The 16,490-nt window shown below is 35.6% G+C and overlaps 1 non-coding gene across 1 annotated transcript; it reads right to left on the bottom strand.

The window, feature by feature from the left end:
* Positions 1-15,978: 15,978 nt before the first annotated feature.
* TRNAG-UCC (transfer RNA glycine (anticodon UCC)) lies at positions 15,979-16,051 on the bottom strand. Its single transcript has one exon. It is a non-coding gene; the product is annotated as a tRNA-Gly (tRNA).
* Between the last annotated feature and the right edge of the window lie 439 nt (positions 16,052-16,490).

A 16,490-nucleotide genomic window follows, 5' to 3' on the forward strand; every position in this document is an offset into this window, starting at 1 on the left:
TAGATTTTAGCACTTGTTATCATTAGTGGATGTGTTTTTTGGTTTGGTTGCTCTCTTCTTTCTTTCTATTTTTTAAATTACTTTTTAATTTCTTTAAATTTTTAATAATTTTTCTATTTTTATTTTAATAACTTTTATTTTATTTATTTATTTTTTCTTCTTTGCTTTCTTTCTTTTTTCCTCCCTTTCTTCAGAGCCATGTGGATGACAGGCTCTTGGTGCTCTGGTTGCATAGGCCTGAGCCTCTGAGGTGGGAGAGCCAAGTTAAGGACATTGGTCCACCAGAGACCTCCAGGTTCCACATAATATCAAATGGCAGAAGCTCTCCCAGAGATCTCCACCTCAACGCTAAGACGCAGCTCCACTCAATGATCAGCAAGCTACAGTGCTGGACACCCTGTGGCAAACAACTAGCAAGACAGGAACACAAACCCACCCATTAGTAGAGGCTGCCTAAAATCATGATAAGGTCACAGAAACCACAAAACACACCACCAGACTTTATCCTGCCCAGCAGAAAGATAAGATCCAGCCTCATCCACAACAACACAGGCACCAGTCCCCTCCACGAGGAAGCCTACACAACACACTGAATCAATCTTACCCAATGGGGGCATACACCAAAAACAATAGGAACTATGACCCTGCTGCCTGCAAAAAGGAGACCCCAAACACAGTAAGTTACGAAACATGAGAAGACAGAGAAACACATAGCAGATGAAGGAGCAAGGTAAAAACCCACCAGACCCCACAAATGAAGAAGAAATAGGCAGTCTACCTGAAAGAGAATTCTGAGTAATGACAGTAAAGATGATACAAAATCAGGAAACGTTTAAAAAGGAATTAGAAGAACTAAAGAGCAAACAAACAATTATGAACAACACAATAAAATTCTCTAGAAGGAATCAATAGCAGAATAACTGAGGTAGAAGAACGGATAGGTAACCTGGAAGATAAAATGGTGGAAATAACTACTATAGAGAAGAATAAAGAAAAAACAATGAAAAGAACTGAGGACAGTCTCACAGGCCTATGGGACAACACTAAATGCACCAACATTCGAATTACAGGGGTCTTAGAAGAAGAAGAGAAAAAGAAAGGGACTGAGAAAATATTTGAAGAGATTATAGTTGAAAACTTCCCTAATATGGGAAAGGAAATAGTGAATCAAGTCCAGGAAGCACAGAGAGTCCCATACAGGATAAATCCAAGGAGAAACACGCCAAGACACATATTAATCAAACTATCAAAAATTAAGTACAAAGAAAAAATATTAAAAGCAGCAAGGGAAAAACAACAAATAATACACAAGGGAATCCCCATAAGGTTAACAGCTGATCTTTCAGCAGAAACTCTGCCAGCGAGAAGGGAGTGGCAGGACATATTTAAAGTGATGAAAGGGAAAAATCAAGATTACCATACCCAGCAAGAATCTCATTTAGATTCGATGGAGAAATTAAAGCCTTTACAGACAAGCAAAAGCTAAGAGAATTCAGCACCACTAAACCAGCTTTACAACAAATGCTAAAGGAACTTCTCTAGGCAAGAAACACAAGAGAAGGAAAAGAGCTACAATAACAAACCCAAAACAATTAAGAAAATGGTAATAAGAACATATATACTGATAACTATCTTAAGTGTAAATGGATTAAATGCTACAACCAGAAGACACGGACTGGCTGAATGAATACAAAAACAAGATCCTTATGTATGCTGTCTACAAGAGACCCACTTCAGACCTAGGGACACATACAGACAGAAAGTGAGGGGACGGAAAAATATATTCCATGCAAATGAAAATGAAAAGAAAGCTGGAGTAGCAATTCTCATAACAGACAAAATAGACTTTAAAATAAAGACTATTAGAAGAGACAAAGAAGGACACTACATAATGATCAAGGGATCAATCCAAGAAGATGATATAACAATTGTAAACATTTATGCAACCAACATAGGAGCATGTCAATGCATAAGGCAAATGCTAACAGCCATAAAGGGGGAATCGACGGTCACACAATTGTAGTAGGGGACTTTAACACCCCACTTTCACCAAGGGAAAGATCATCTAAAATGAAAATAAATAAGGAAACACAAGCTTTAAATGATACATTAAACAGGATGGACTTAATTGATATTTATAGGACATTCCACCCAAAAACAATAGAATACACTTTCTTTTCAAGTGCTCATGGAACATTCCCCAGGATAGATCATATCTTGGGCCACAAATCAAGCCTTGGTAAATGTAAGAAAATTGAAATCGTATCAAGTATCTTTTCTGACCACTACGCTATGAGACTAGATATCAATTACAGGAAAAAAGTCTGTAAAAAATACAAACACATGGAGGCTAAACAAACCACTACTAAATAACCAAGAGATCACTGAAGAAATCAAAGAGGAAAGGAAAGAATACTTAGAAACAAATGACTATGAAAACACGATGACCCAAAACCTATGGGATGCAGAAAAAGCAGTTCTAAGAGGGAAGTTTATAGCAATACAATCCTGCCTCAAGAAACAAGAAATATCTCCAATAAACAACCTAATCTTACACCTAAAGCAATTAGAGAAACAAAAAACCCCCAAAGTTAGCAGAAGGAAAGAAATCATAAAGATCAGATCAGAAATAAATGAAAAAGAAAGGAAGGAAATGAGAGCAAAGATGAATAAAACTAAAAGGTGGTTCTTTGAGATGATAAACAAAATTAATAAACCATTACTCAAGACTCATCAAGAAAAGAAGGGAGAAGACTCAAATCAACAGAATTAGACATGAAAAAGGAGAAGTAACAACTGACACTGCAGAAATACGAAAGATTATGAGAGATTACTACAAGCAACTCTATGCCAATAAAATGGACAACCTGGAAGAAATGGACAAATTCTTAGAAAAGCACAACATTCCAAGACTGAACCAGGAAGAAATCGAAAATATAAACAGGCCAATCACAAGCACTGAAATTGAGACTGATTAAAAATCTTCCAACAAACAAAAGCCCAGGACCAGATGGCTTCACAGGCAAATTCTATCAAACATTTAGAGAAGAGCTAACACCTATCCTTCTCAAATTCTTCCAAAAGATAGCAGAGGGAGGAACACTCCCAAACTCATTCTATGAGGCCACCATCACCCTGATACCAAAACCAGACAAAGACGTCACAAAGAAAGAAAACTACAGGCCAATATCACTGATGAACATAGATGCAAAAATCCTCAACAAAATACTAGCAAACAGAATCCAACAGCACATTAAAAGGATCATACACCATGATCAAGTGGGGTATATCCTGGGAATGAAAGGATTCTTCAATATACACAAATCAATCAATGTGATAAACCATATTAACAAATTGAAGGAGAAAAACCATATGATCATCTCAATAGATGCAGAAAAAGCTTTCAACAAAATTCAACACTTATTTATGATAAAAACTCTCCAGAAAGTAGGCATAGAGGGAACTTACGTCAACATAAAAAAGGCCATATATAACAAACTCACAGCCAACATTGTTCTCTATGGTGAAAAACTGAAACCATTTCCTCTAAGATCAGGAAAAAGACAAGGTTGTCCACTCTCACCACTCTTATTCAACATAGATTTGGAAGTTTTAGCCACAGAAATCAGAGAAGAAAAAGAAATAAAAGGAATCCAAATCGGCAAAGAAGAAGTAAAGCTGTCACTGTTTGCAGATGACATGATACTATACATAGAGACTCCTAAAGATGCTACCACAAAAATACTAGAGCTAATCAATGAATTTGGTAGAACTTCAGGATACAAAATTAATGCACAGAAATCTCTTGCATTCTTATACACTAATGATGAAACACCTGAAAGAGAAATTAAGGACACAGTCCCATTTAACATCGCAACCAAAAGAATAAAATACCTAGGAATAAACCTACCTAAGGAGACAAAAGACCTGTATGCAGAAAACTATAAGATGCTGATGAAAGAAATTAAAGATGATACAAACAGACAGAGAGATACACCATGTTCTTGGAATGGAAGAATCAACACTGTGAAAATGACTATAGTACCCAAAGCAATCTGCAGATTCAATGCAATCCCTATCAAACTATCAATGGCATTTTTCACAGAACTAGAGCAAAAAATTTCACAATTTGTATGGAAACAAAAAAGACCCCGAATACCCAAAGCAATCTTGATAAAGAAATATGAAGCTGGAGGAATCAGGTTCCCTGACTTCAGACTATACTACGAAAATGCAGTAATCAAAACAGTATGGTACTGGCACAAAAACAGAAATATAGATCAGTGGAACAGGATAGAAAGCCCAGAGATAAACCCATGCACATATGGTCACCTTATTTTTGATAAAGGATGCAAGAATATACAATGGAGAAAAGACAGCCACATTAATAAGTCATGCTGGCAAAAGTGGACACCTACATGTAAAAGTAGGAAATTAGAATACTCCCTAACACCATACACAAAAATAAACCCATAATGGAGTAAAGACCTAAATGTAAGGCCAGACACTATAAAACTCTTAGAGGAAAACATAGGCAGAACACTCTATGATATAGATCACAGCAAGATCCTTTTTGACCCACTCCCTAGATAAATGGAAATAAAAACAAAAATAAACAAATGGGACTTCATGAAACTTCAAAGTTTTTGCACAGCAAAGGAAACCATAAACAACATGATAAGACAGCCCTCAGAATGGGAGAAAATATTTGCAAATGAAGCAACTGACAAAGAATTAATCTCAAAATGTACAAGCAGCTCATGCAGCTCAATATCAAAAGAACAAACAACCCAATCCAAAACTGGGCAGAAGACTTAAGTCAACATTTCTCCAAAGAAGATATACATATTGCCAACAAACACATGAAAGGATGCTTAACATCACTAATCATTAGAGAGATGCAACTCAAAACTACAATGAGGTATTACCTCACACCAGTCAGAATGGCCGTCATCAAAAAAATCTACAAATAATAAATGTTGGAGAGGGTGTGGAGAAAAGGGAACCCTCTTGCACTGTTGGTGGGAATGTAAATTGTTACAGCCACTATGGAGAACAGTATGGAGGTTCCTTTAAAAACTACAAATAGAACTACCATACGACCCTGCAATCCCACTACTGGGCATATACCCTGAGAAAACCATAATTGAAAAAGAGTCATGTACCACAATGTTCATTGCAGCTCTGTTTACAATAGCCAGGACATGGAAGCAACCTAAGTGTCCATGAACAGATGAGTGGATAAAGAAGATGTGGCACATATATACAATCGAATATTACTCAGTCATAAAAAGAAACGAAATTGAGTTATTTGTAGTGAGGTGGTGGACCTAGAGTCTGTCATACAGAGTGAAGTAAGTCAGAAAGAGAAAATCAAATACAGTATGCTAACACATATATATGGAATCTAAAAAAAAAATGGTTCTGAAGAACCTAGGGACAGGACAGGAATAAAGATGCAGACGTATTGAATCGACTTGAGGACATGAGGAAGGGGAAGGGGAAGCTGGGACGAAGTGAGAGAGTGGCATGGACATATATACACTACCAAATGTAAAATAGATAGCTAGTGGGAAGCAGCCACATAGCACAGGGTGATCAGCTTGGTGCTTTGTGACCACCTAGAGGGGTGGGATAGGGAGGGTGGGATAGGAAGGGTGGGAGGGAGATGCAAGAGGGAGGAGATATGGGGATATATATATATATATAATATATATATATATGTATAGCTGATTTACTTTGTTATAAAGCAGAAACTAACACACCATTGTAAAGCAATTATACTCCAATAAAGATGTAAAGAAAAAAGAAAAAGATACCCATGACATTTTTCACAGAACTAGAACAAATAATCTTTAAATTTGTATAGAAACACAAAAGAACCTGAATAGCCAAAGCAATCTTGAGAAGGAAGAGCAAAGTTGAGGGCATCACACTTCCTGATTTCAAACTACATTACAAAGCTATAGTAATCAAAACACTACTGTATTGGCACAAAAACAGACACATCGATCAATGGAACAGAATAGAGAGCCCAGAAATAAACCTATGCTTACACAGTCAATTAACCTACAACAAAGGAGGTAAGCACATAAAATGGGAAAAGATTGTCTCTTCAATACATGGTGTTGGGAAAACTGTACAGATACATGCAAATGAATGAAACTGGACCATTTTCATATATACAAAAATAAACTCAAAATGTACTAAAGACTTAAATGTAAGACTTGTAACCATAAAAATCCTAGAGGAAAGAATAGGTATAAACTCTTCTAACACTGATCTTCTGGATCTGTCACCTCAGGCAAGGGCAAAAAAGTAAAAATAAACGAATGGGACTACATCAAACTGAAAAGGTTTTCCCCAGTGAAGGAAACAATCAACAAACTGAAGAGGCATATCACTCTTGTGAATAGATGCCTATGGTGTCACCACCCTCATAGTCAATTTCAGTTTGTCATGTCACTTGGAGTTGCTCTGATGTGGGTTCAAATACAAGTTAAGCCACTATTTACTATGACCTTAGGCAAGTTCCTTAATTTTCCTGAGTTTCAATTTCTTATCTCAAGAAAAGAGGAAGTATCATTACAAGTCTCATAGGTGAGGCTTTTTTTGTGAAACTTAATTAAGATAATGAACATAAATCAGTGAGGTTAGTACCAGGCACATGAAATGTCAATTAATAGTTCTACTTATTTATTCTGACATTGAAATCACCTGCCCGCCCCCATAAAATTTCCTCCACTGATTTCTTAACTCCTCCAAAACAGTTTTACATGTGCTTAGGTACAATGCTCTGGTTTTTTTGTTTTTTGCATTCCAGATACCATGTAACATCTAATTCTAAGCAAATTAAACTTCAACTAGGACTGAGGAGAATGTTCAATTTCTTAAAAGCCCATCATTCGGTGGTATGTTATTTCCAGCCCTGTTTACCAAGAAAGACCTATGTAATTGAGCATAATATTATATACTTTTGTGGCTTCCAGCAAGGTCTCAAAGTTGTCAATCATGGTCTAGTAGATCAGCAAGATGGCTCTCCAGAGACATTACACAAGGCAAACCTTTTAATATTTTATCAGCTGCTGTTGATAGGAGGCACTTCAGCTTAGTTAGTCTTTTTATTACTTCCTTTCATTTATTCTTGAGAAGCTTTTATCTCTGTTTATTGATTTCTACCTTTTAAATTTTTATTTAACACCAGCAAACAGAGATATGATTAATAAATTTGATTAAATTTTTCAGTAGAAAATTACTTTTAATGTGCTTTCACAAATCTAATTCAGTGATCTTCTCATAGATATTTTTGTATCTATTTGTATTTACTCCTTTGTTATGTTGGTTCTCTGAAGAGTGATACTCAAGTGAGGAAAAAAAGCAGAATTTTAACTAAAGAAAAATTCCACATAACTCTTGGAAAATTCTTTTCAGGCTGTTTCAGAAGAGCAATACACAAGGGGCCACATGTCAAGGATCAGTCATAAACCTCAAAAAGAAAGAAAATAACAGCTACAAATATATATATACAGAATATTTATTCTCTAAAATGACTGAAATATGCTTGTGCTTCTTCCTCCAAGTATGAAACCCCAAATAACATCCAATTGTCACAAGAGAAATTTGCTAAGTAGGTAGAAAAAAATTATTCCTCTTTTAGCTTACTCACAGAAACTTGCTGATCTCAATCTTTCCCATTTTAGCAGCTGCAAAAGTGAACAAAGTGAGAAATGGCAGAGCTAACTAAAGTTCATTAGACTCAATACATACCTTTATGAAACATTATGAAAATGTCATTGCTGAGGATGTCATGGCACATTTCAAAAACTGCTGGGTTAGCAAGCTTTACCATGGTGCTTTCCTAAGCCCCATTAATCTTAACTCTGGCCAGTTATGTTTCTTAGACTAGGTAGGATGCAGCTGAAAGATCTGATTTTTATTGTTAGTATTATTGTTTTCTTTAATAAGAATAACCAGGCAGTTCTACCAAATGTATAAAGCTGGGAATTTTTGGACTGATCTTGACCACAAGGATGATTGCTCACAAACCCTAGGAGAAAGGAAGAGAAAATATCGCAAAGGTCGGCTCTGCTTTAAACCTTTGGGAAGAAGTCTTACTAAGTTAATTTTTCCACATCTCCTCTCAAGGTGTGGATAGTAATATGTAAAAGGTCGAGGTGATGGTATGAACCTAGGGTAAAAGTGTCCAAAGAGGTCAGGTGACATGCTCCCAGACTCCACTGAAGCCAACTGGGGCAAAAAGAGACCTCAAGCTAATAAATTTTTTAATGGAGCTAATTCGATTAAAATAATTCATTTTCTAGAAATATTTCAGTACTTATACCCCTTGGAAACTTTTAAAATCAGAATCTGTCTAGTGAGTCAGGGATTAGGGGTCCTAGCTAAATCTCACTCATACCAGGATATATAAACATATATGAAATGGTAGTATGTGACTGGAAATGTGTATAGAGATTATTTTAGTCTAAAACACTGGTTTTCAGTCTGTCAACCTTGGCTGTACATTAGAAGCACCTGGAAAATTTCAAAATATCATGATGCTCAGGCCACACCCCAAGTCAATTAAATCAAAATCTCTGGGGTGACAGACTTAGACATTAGCTTTTTAAAGCTCTTCCAGGTGAATAAAATGAGCAGTACACATGAAAATGATCATATGGACCATTTACCCTTATTCCACTAGGAAACTTGCATGGGCTGAGGTTTCATAAACCAAATCTCTTCCATTTATATTTTCTCAGGTTACCTCAGTCTTTTTAAACCAAGTGATAATTCTTTTAGCACTTCATTCACCCCTAATCCCTTCCCCCAAGACGATACCTAGGGATACATTTAAGGAGATATTTATAGGTCTTCTGGGATATTGAGGAAAGAAATCTCACATCTGGGAGATCTCTTCTGGGTATTTCAGAAGTATCTAAGGGGGTTTCAGGATAGCTTTAGTTCCTGGCTGTCTGACCTTCCTTTGTGCTTCTTGTGCTGTAGTAGATGGTTTTACCATATGCTACTCGGTACCTGTGACCACTGCTGAAGTCTACAGTCTAGACCATAAAGTCAAGACCCTACATATCTATCAGAAGTTCTCCATCTTCTGGCTCCTGACTTCCTCTGTTCCATGGGTTCTCTTAACACTATTAAACTCTCTCATGATTCATGAAATCTCAGCTGCCTCCTATGAACTGTATATGTGGGACAGACTCCAAACCCCCTTCTGAGATTTTCAGCAGCCACTTGTAAATGATCACTAAGTGCCTTGCTGAACTCAGAGCTTCACTAACAGATTTGAGAGTTTTGGTCTCAAGCTGGTCAATTAATTTAACCTCTCTAAGAAGGTGATATTTCAGTGAGATCCAAATGAGAAGGGGTCAGCTAAATGAAGATTTGGAGAAAGTGTGTACTAGAGAGCAAATCCAAATGCCTGAGTTGGGGAAAACTTGGCCTGTTGGAAAACAAGAAGGACAAAATAGCTCTTAGTAAGCCAGAGGGGAAAAGTGGTAAAGGATGGCATGACAGGGATAAACTGGAGCCAGACCATAGAGGGAGCACTGTAGACCAGGTCAAGAAGATTGCATTTCATTATAAGTGCAGTGGAAAAGCAGCGAGGATTCTGTTGAGAGACAATGTGGTCTGATTTAATTTTTAAAAGATAGTTCTACCTTCTTTAGAGGAGTAGATTATAGATTAGAGAAGAATAGATTATTGATTATAGAAGTAGGAAAAGATAGTTAGGAGGCAATTACATGAGGTATAAGTATGGCTTGGGCCATGGTGGCAGCAATGGAGATTGATGGAAATAAGAAGATAAGGAAAACATTTGAAGAAAATACCAGCTGGATTTGCTAATATATTGCATGTGTGTGGGTCAGGAAAACAAATCAAGGACTATGCCTGTATTCTGGCTTATACAACAATAGTGGTGTCATTTATTGGAGAAAGAAGAGTACCACAAGAAGAATCAAGAGTTCTCATTTGTCCATCTTATATCTAAATGCATGAGACCCATGCATAGATGCCAAGTAGGCAGTCATGTGTATCAGCTTTAAACTCAGCAGATACTGATTCGGGAGTTATTGACATGGAGAAGAAACTTAAAACTATGAGACTGATCGACATCATGTAGGCAGCAAGGAAGAAGCTCTAGGGAACTTGAACTCTAGAGAGCGGGCAGGAAAAGAAAAAAAAGAAAAATGTAAATAAAACAAAGAAGAAATCCAGGAAGGTACATATGTGTGTGTGATATCAGAGGAAAAGAGGAAATGGGTTATCACAAGGGAAAAGAGAAGCCACTAGGGCACATTTGCAGAATGCCAGAGACCAACTTGTGTGAGAGAATGTCCTTGTGGAGGAGAGCCAGTGGCCTCACCTGGGCTGTTGGAGCATGAACAGTTAATGGAGCATCCTTGCAGAGGGGAGATATGGTATCTGAGCCTGAGCAGGATGAGACAGGCATCTATGCAGCAGAGGGCAGTGGTGGCAACAGATTAGTGACATACAGAGGGATTGACAAATACAGTACATATACTGAAGCTAGTAGGAGTTGGGTTTCTCACACTCAGAGAAGGGAAAGGGAGAAAACAAGGACAAATCCTTCAATAGAATTGAAGACACTGATGGTAACTCAGGTATTTTAATACATACAAAGAGACAGAGAGACAGAGAAAGAAATATAGATACAAATGTATGTGTGGAAATATAGAATTAATATAAATGTAAATGTATGTATGTATCCATGTATGTACATACACATACATATACCTTAGAACTGTCTACTGAGCGTAGGAAGAGTGTACCTTATTAATAAGTGCTACCAGATCTCAGTTTCTAAACATCTGGAATGGAATTGAAGATCTTTGGTGGACTAGCTGACTGAGTCAGGGAAAGTAGAAAAAGGGCCTGGAAAATCTTACTAATGCCAGAAAGAAATAAAGTTCTTAAAAGACAATTTGGACATGTCAAAAAGACACAGAAGCCATATTGAAGAGTTTTCCTTTGGCTAAATGTAGGACAATTTGAGCATCAAAATAAGTAAATTTACTAATCTAAACAAATAAATGAATGTATCGAAAGTTTAGTAAAGAATGGAATGTTTACACCATTTTAAAACACTTCTCTACAAAATTCTTAATCACTACAAAAGTAAAATGAGTAATTGTACAGTGGATAAGTCTGGCAGACATAATTTTAAATACATAATCAAAGTTAGCATTATGAATAATGAGACAAATCAAAATCATGGGCCTCCTGAAAGGAACATAACCTCATTTCTGTGATATTCTTTCTAAATGTGCATAGCTAGAATCTAATCAATAGGAAATATCAGAAAAACCCAAATTCAGGGACAGTCTACAAAATAACAGACCTGTTGTCTTCAAAAGTGTCAAAGTTGTGAAAGTCAAGGAAATTGATACTACTCAGAACTTTCCAGACTATGGATCCAGTATGAGGTAATGAATTTTATACTTTCCACAAAATACTGTACATTAGAAAATTATTCCTAAAATCAAAGGATTTAATCAAATTTCAGTTATTTGAGCATAATGCTCTTTTCATATTTGTGAATTAGAATTTTTAGTTTGCAATGAAGGATTTTTTACTAATAAGTTATATAACCACAACATATAGATAATCAAAGCTAAAGTGAATAGCTTATTTTAGAAACACAGGCAGTGTTTATTTTTCTTATTATATACTGTAAAGGTAGAATATTATAACTATTTTTACTACTACTAATAACAATTCAGATATTGTTTTCACATAGCTAAAATAATCTAAGTTAAAAAGACAGTAAAATATTTCATTCCATTACATCTAAACCACAGTTGTACAGTTACCTTTGCATCTTTACTACAGCTAATTTAATTTTTGAAAGAATACTTCTATCAAAATTGATTTTTTGCTCAGTTATAATTAGCAACTTGAGCTTTTGTCACCTGAAAGTAAGATAGTAGCTGCCTACAACAGCAGTGCTTTGATTTTGTACCTTGACAGTCATTTGAATTATTTTTGTATGGTTCGATGGCTTTTTAGCCAAAAATAGGATTTATAGCTTTTGTCAGTTCTGTTCCATTGTTCTTATATTACATGATTAAAAAGTGAGAACTGTTTTCAAAATGATAAATGATATAAGAGCATGACCAATTATTTGTCATCACACAAGATAAGTTGCTAGTATTCAATGTCTTCACTTGGGCTCTACTGGACCATATATAACCTCTTTGGGTTGTCTTATAGAGCACCTAAAAGCATTTTAGCCCACTGGTTCAGGAAACCTATATGTCAAGCAGAAAAAATAAAACCACTGTTCTCAGGTTTGCGTTTCTCTGGAGGAAGAAAACAGTTTGATGCAATTTTTCAAAAGCTGGAGTGGTACTTTAATGGACAATTTACTTTAAATGGCTGCCGTTATTGCAGAACAAAGGCCCTTGGCCTGAGATTTAAAAAAAAATTCTTTCCAATTGGTTTTACTCAGATAGATTTAGTTCCCTAATATTAACTAAGGATATCTACCTTTTCACACTCCTCATCTATCTAAAAGTAACAGTAAAACTTTCTGAGTGTCTGGGGTTTCTTCATCTTTAATATATGAAATGCAATCAATCCCCTAAATACGGCATTCTGTTCAGACACCTGAGATAAGATGCAAATCAAGGAAAAAGACAACAACACAACCAAAAAACCAAACTTCCTAAACTCAAAAGAGTTTTTCAGTTCTTGGGTAAAAGTCCCCAATAACCTTAAAATGTTTATTAATATATTTATATGTAAAGATATATATGTATAAATGTAATATAATTATCAAATAAATGAAAAATTGAAAGTTTTGACATTAAAAATTTAAGAATATTTCTATTTTATCTTAAATGCAAATTTATAAACTACTCTAATATATTTCATAATGGTCATATTAGGAATTTTAAGAAATACCTACTCAAATTTCAAATTTGTTCCTTTATATTCTCCTGTCATGATTAATTCCATGTTAATATTTGCAGTATTTGAGAGTTTACTGAAAACGGTACCATGATGATTCTGTCTATGTTTTCTTCCTGCTCCAGACTCCTTGGTTCAAAGATTAATCCCAAGTGGCAGAAGGCAAGAAGCGCTGAATATGGACATGTGTGTTTGCCTGAAGCTGACCAGAGTCACACATACTATTTCTGCAGTGTGAACTGAAAAAGTGGAAAAGTGGCCAGCTGCCCCAGAGACAGTGAGAACAAGAAAAATTGAAGGGGTTCAAAACAGGAATATGAAATAATAGATGAAAACAATCTGAAATTTCTGTCCATATTTCAAGGTATGTCTCTCCACGCATAATTAACCTTTTATGAAGGACTGTACAAGAAGAAAACTCCAAGAGACACAAATCAACATTAATGTTCTCAGTCCCAGTCCCCATTAGTTCACTGTTGCCTGTAAGGATGTGCTGAAAGCATGAGTTACTAGACTTGATAGGCTAATGTTAGCTCATGTGAATACTGTATATGTTATTTTCAAGTAAAATGAATGCACACATTAATACCTACATATAAAATCATTAAAGTTAGCTTGTGAAGTACTAGAAAGGCAAAATTTTATATTTATCACCCACTTCTATACTCTACATAACAACACAATCAGAACTGAAAGTTCATAATTTTCTCTTTCCATACACCCTGCAGAGAAATGAATGCCTGGATAGTATCTACTTCAAAATGTAAACTTTCTCTTCATTAAGTGGAATTCTGCTCCATTTAGGAAGAAACAAACCATAGATACACACAACGACATAATTTTGCTGAGTAAAAGAAGTCAGACTAAAAGAGTATATATTACATGAATCCATTTATATAAAAATCCCAGAAAATGCAAACTAATCTATTATGACAAATTATTGACACATAATTGACAGGGAAAAAATGGTGATGGTTTGATATAGGTATACACTGTAAAATGATTACCACAACCAAGTTTACCCACAGACCATCATCTTACAGAGCTACCATTTGTGTGTGTGTGTGTGTGTGTGTGTGTGTGTGGTGAGAACACTTAAGATCTACTCTCTTAGAAAATTTCCAGTATACAATACAGTATTATATCTTCTCAAAACTCTATTAGGTTGCAGCATCATCTTGGCCATAAAGAAACTTAGTGACCTAGCCCTATTTTTTTTTTTTTTTTTACCTAGCCCTCTTTTTACTTTGTTTTCAGTTACTCTCTTCAAATGCTCCTTCTTGAATCAATGTCAAAGTAAATTTATAAAGCAGTAAATTTAGTTATATTGTATCTAATTACCAGAATGATACAATATGTCTTTCAAACAGCAATTCTGACCATGCCCTCTAGACACACGCACATACATACATTTCTGGGGGAAGAAATTAAACTAAACCTACGGGTGTGGAGAAGTAGTCCATTTTGCAAAAAACTATTTTGTAACCCAGCCATTATGTAGAACCTTTCAATCTGTGGCTTCTTATTATCTTTCCAGCCATGGACTTCATTTCCAGCATGTAGTTAGTTTACCAACACTAAGCAAATGAGTACTTTTTGCCAAGCTCCAGGCACTGTGCTGTTCTGGGAGAGAGCAGTGAGTACAAGAACACATACTTTCAGGAGCTTACAATATATGGAAGGGAGTACAAGATTTTAAAAGATTTTAACACCAAAAACAAATAATTTTGAGAGTATACATTCAGGGTGCTATGGAAGCATATGATAGGAGAGAGCAGGAGGATATATTATGTAGCATCTCGCTACCCCAAGTACCAGCACACACACACACACACACACACACACACACACACACACACACACACACACACACCATGGTCCAATAGCTTTGGTATCACCAGTAAGCTTTTAGAAATTCAGAATCTCAGACCCTACCCCAGACCTACTGACCAAGAATCTGGATTACTGCAACATCTCCAGGTGATTCACATGTACACTGAAATTTTGAAAAGCACTGTCCTAAAGCCAACCGAAATCCACACACACACAACACACACACACACACACACACACACACACACACACAAAATAGCTAAAAGGAATCAAATTTAATTAACTTCGAAATAACATGTGGTAATTCCTTGTTTATCATTTCTAAATAAGGAAATTTTAGCTATTTTCTTAGCATATCAGATTATTTTTATCTGTCAATCAGCTAATTCAGGAAGGTAGATAAATTGAGATGCTTAGACAATCAGTGTAAATCAATCTCATGAAATAATTGGCAGCTTTTTTCCTTACATTACATACTATGTACCACGAACTTCTCATAGGCAACCATAATCTCATTTAATCCTCAGTTCAGATAAGGAAAGTAATATTCCTTTTCAATAGGTAGTAAATTCATGTAAAGCTTTGTTTCAAACTTAGGTTTGCCTGACTTCAGAGTTCAGGCCGACAAAATGCCCTTCAACATCCCTAATTTTCATATAGAATGAGACACTAACATTTGTAAAGAAGTTTATTTTTTCTATTTCACTCATATATAGGCTACACTATCACTTTTAAAAGAAAATAATGCTTAGAAGAATTCTAACACTCAGATTCACCAATTTGTTTCAGAAAGTATTAATATTAATTATTCAGTTAACCTTTTAATGTTCTATATGTCACGTTACATTTTAAAATATTTATATATTATTGTAGATTTCTGCACTTAGAATACAGCATTTTATTTTCAACTATGTATTAGATAATTGAATAGGTATCTCAAAGCAAACAGAAAAAATAGGAAAATAATCAGAAAATTATCTTGCAAATTCAGCTGCAGTTTCATTCTTTGGACAATGATTATCCCACCATATAGAGGCATATTAAAACCATATGTAACAGAATCTAGGATGGGACAAAGCATTCATTCCTTTTTAAAAAAAAAATATTTATTTATTTGGCTGCACTGTATCTTAGTTGAGGCACGTGGGATCTTCGTTTGCCACATGTGGGATCTTTGTTGGGGCATGCGAATTCTAGTTCCCTGACCAGGGATCGAACCCGGGCCCCCTGCATTGGAAGTGCAGTGTCTTAACCACTGGACCACCAGGGAAGTCCATATTCATTCCTTTTAACTGGTGTATTTTTTTAAAGCACTTTATGACCACCTGTACAACTCATTTTCCAAATAAGACATTCCTAAATCATTTTTATAGACATTGATTAAATCAAGAACAGCTGCCACATCTCTACAAATTATCTGCAACACTGTTTTAGTCCTGCTATCCAGCCAAATAAATGAAAAAGCGGGAATCCTAGTCAAGAACACCACAATATTGCAAAAAACAAAATTGCTCTTAAAACTGAAGCTAAAAGGCCTTTAACAGAAAAATTGGGGTCAGGCCCTTTAGCATGTAAAGATATATCCAGAATCAGTTTAATATGGTCTGTGGTCTGAGAGTAAAAAACAATTGATATCTGATAAATGATGGTGCTGAGAGCACAAAGGTTTTCAGGCATTCACAGTGGTAAATCAATATATAATAAAGTTT

This window comes from Kogia breviceps, chromosome 2, assembly GCF_026419965.1.
Source record: "Kogia breviceps isolate mKogBre1 chromosome 2, mKogBre1 haplotype 1, whole genome shotgun sequence".
Taxonomy (NCBI): Eukaryota; Metazoa; Chordata; class Mammalia; order Artiodactyla; family Physeteridae; genus Kogia; species Kogia breviceps.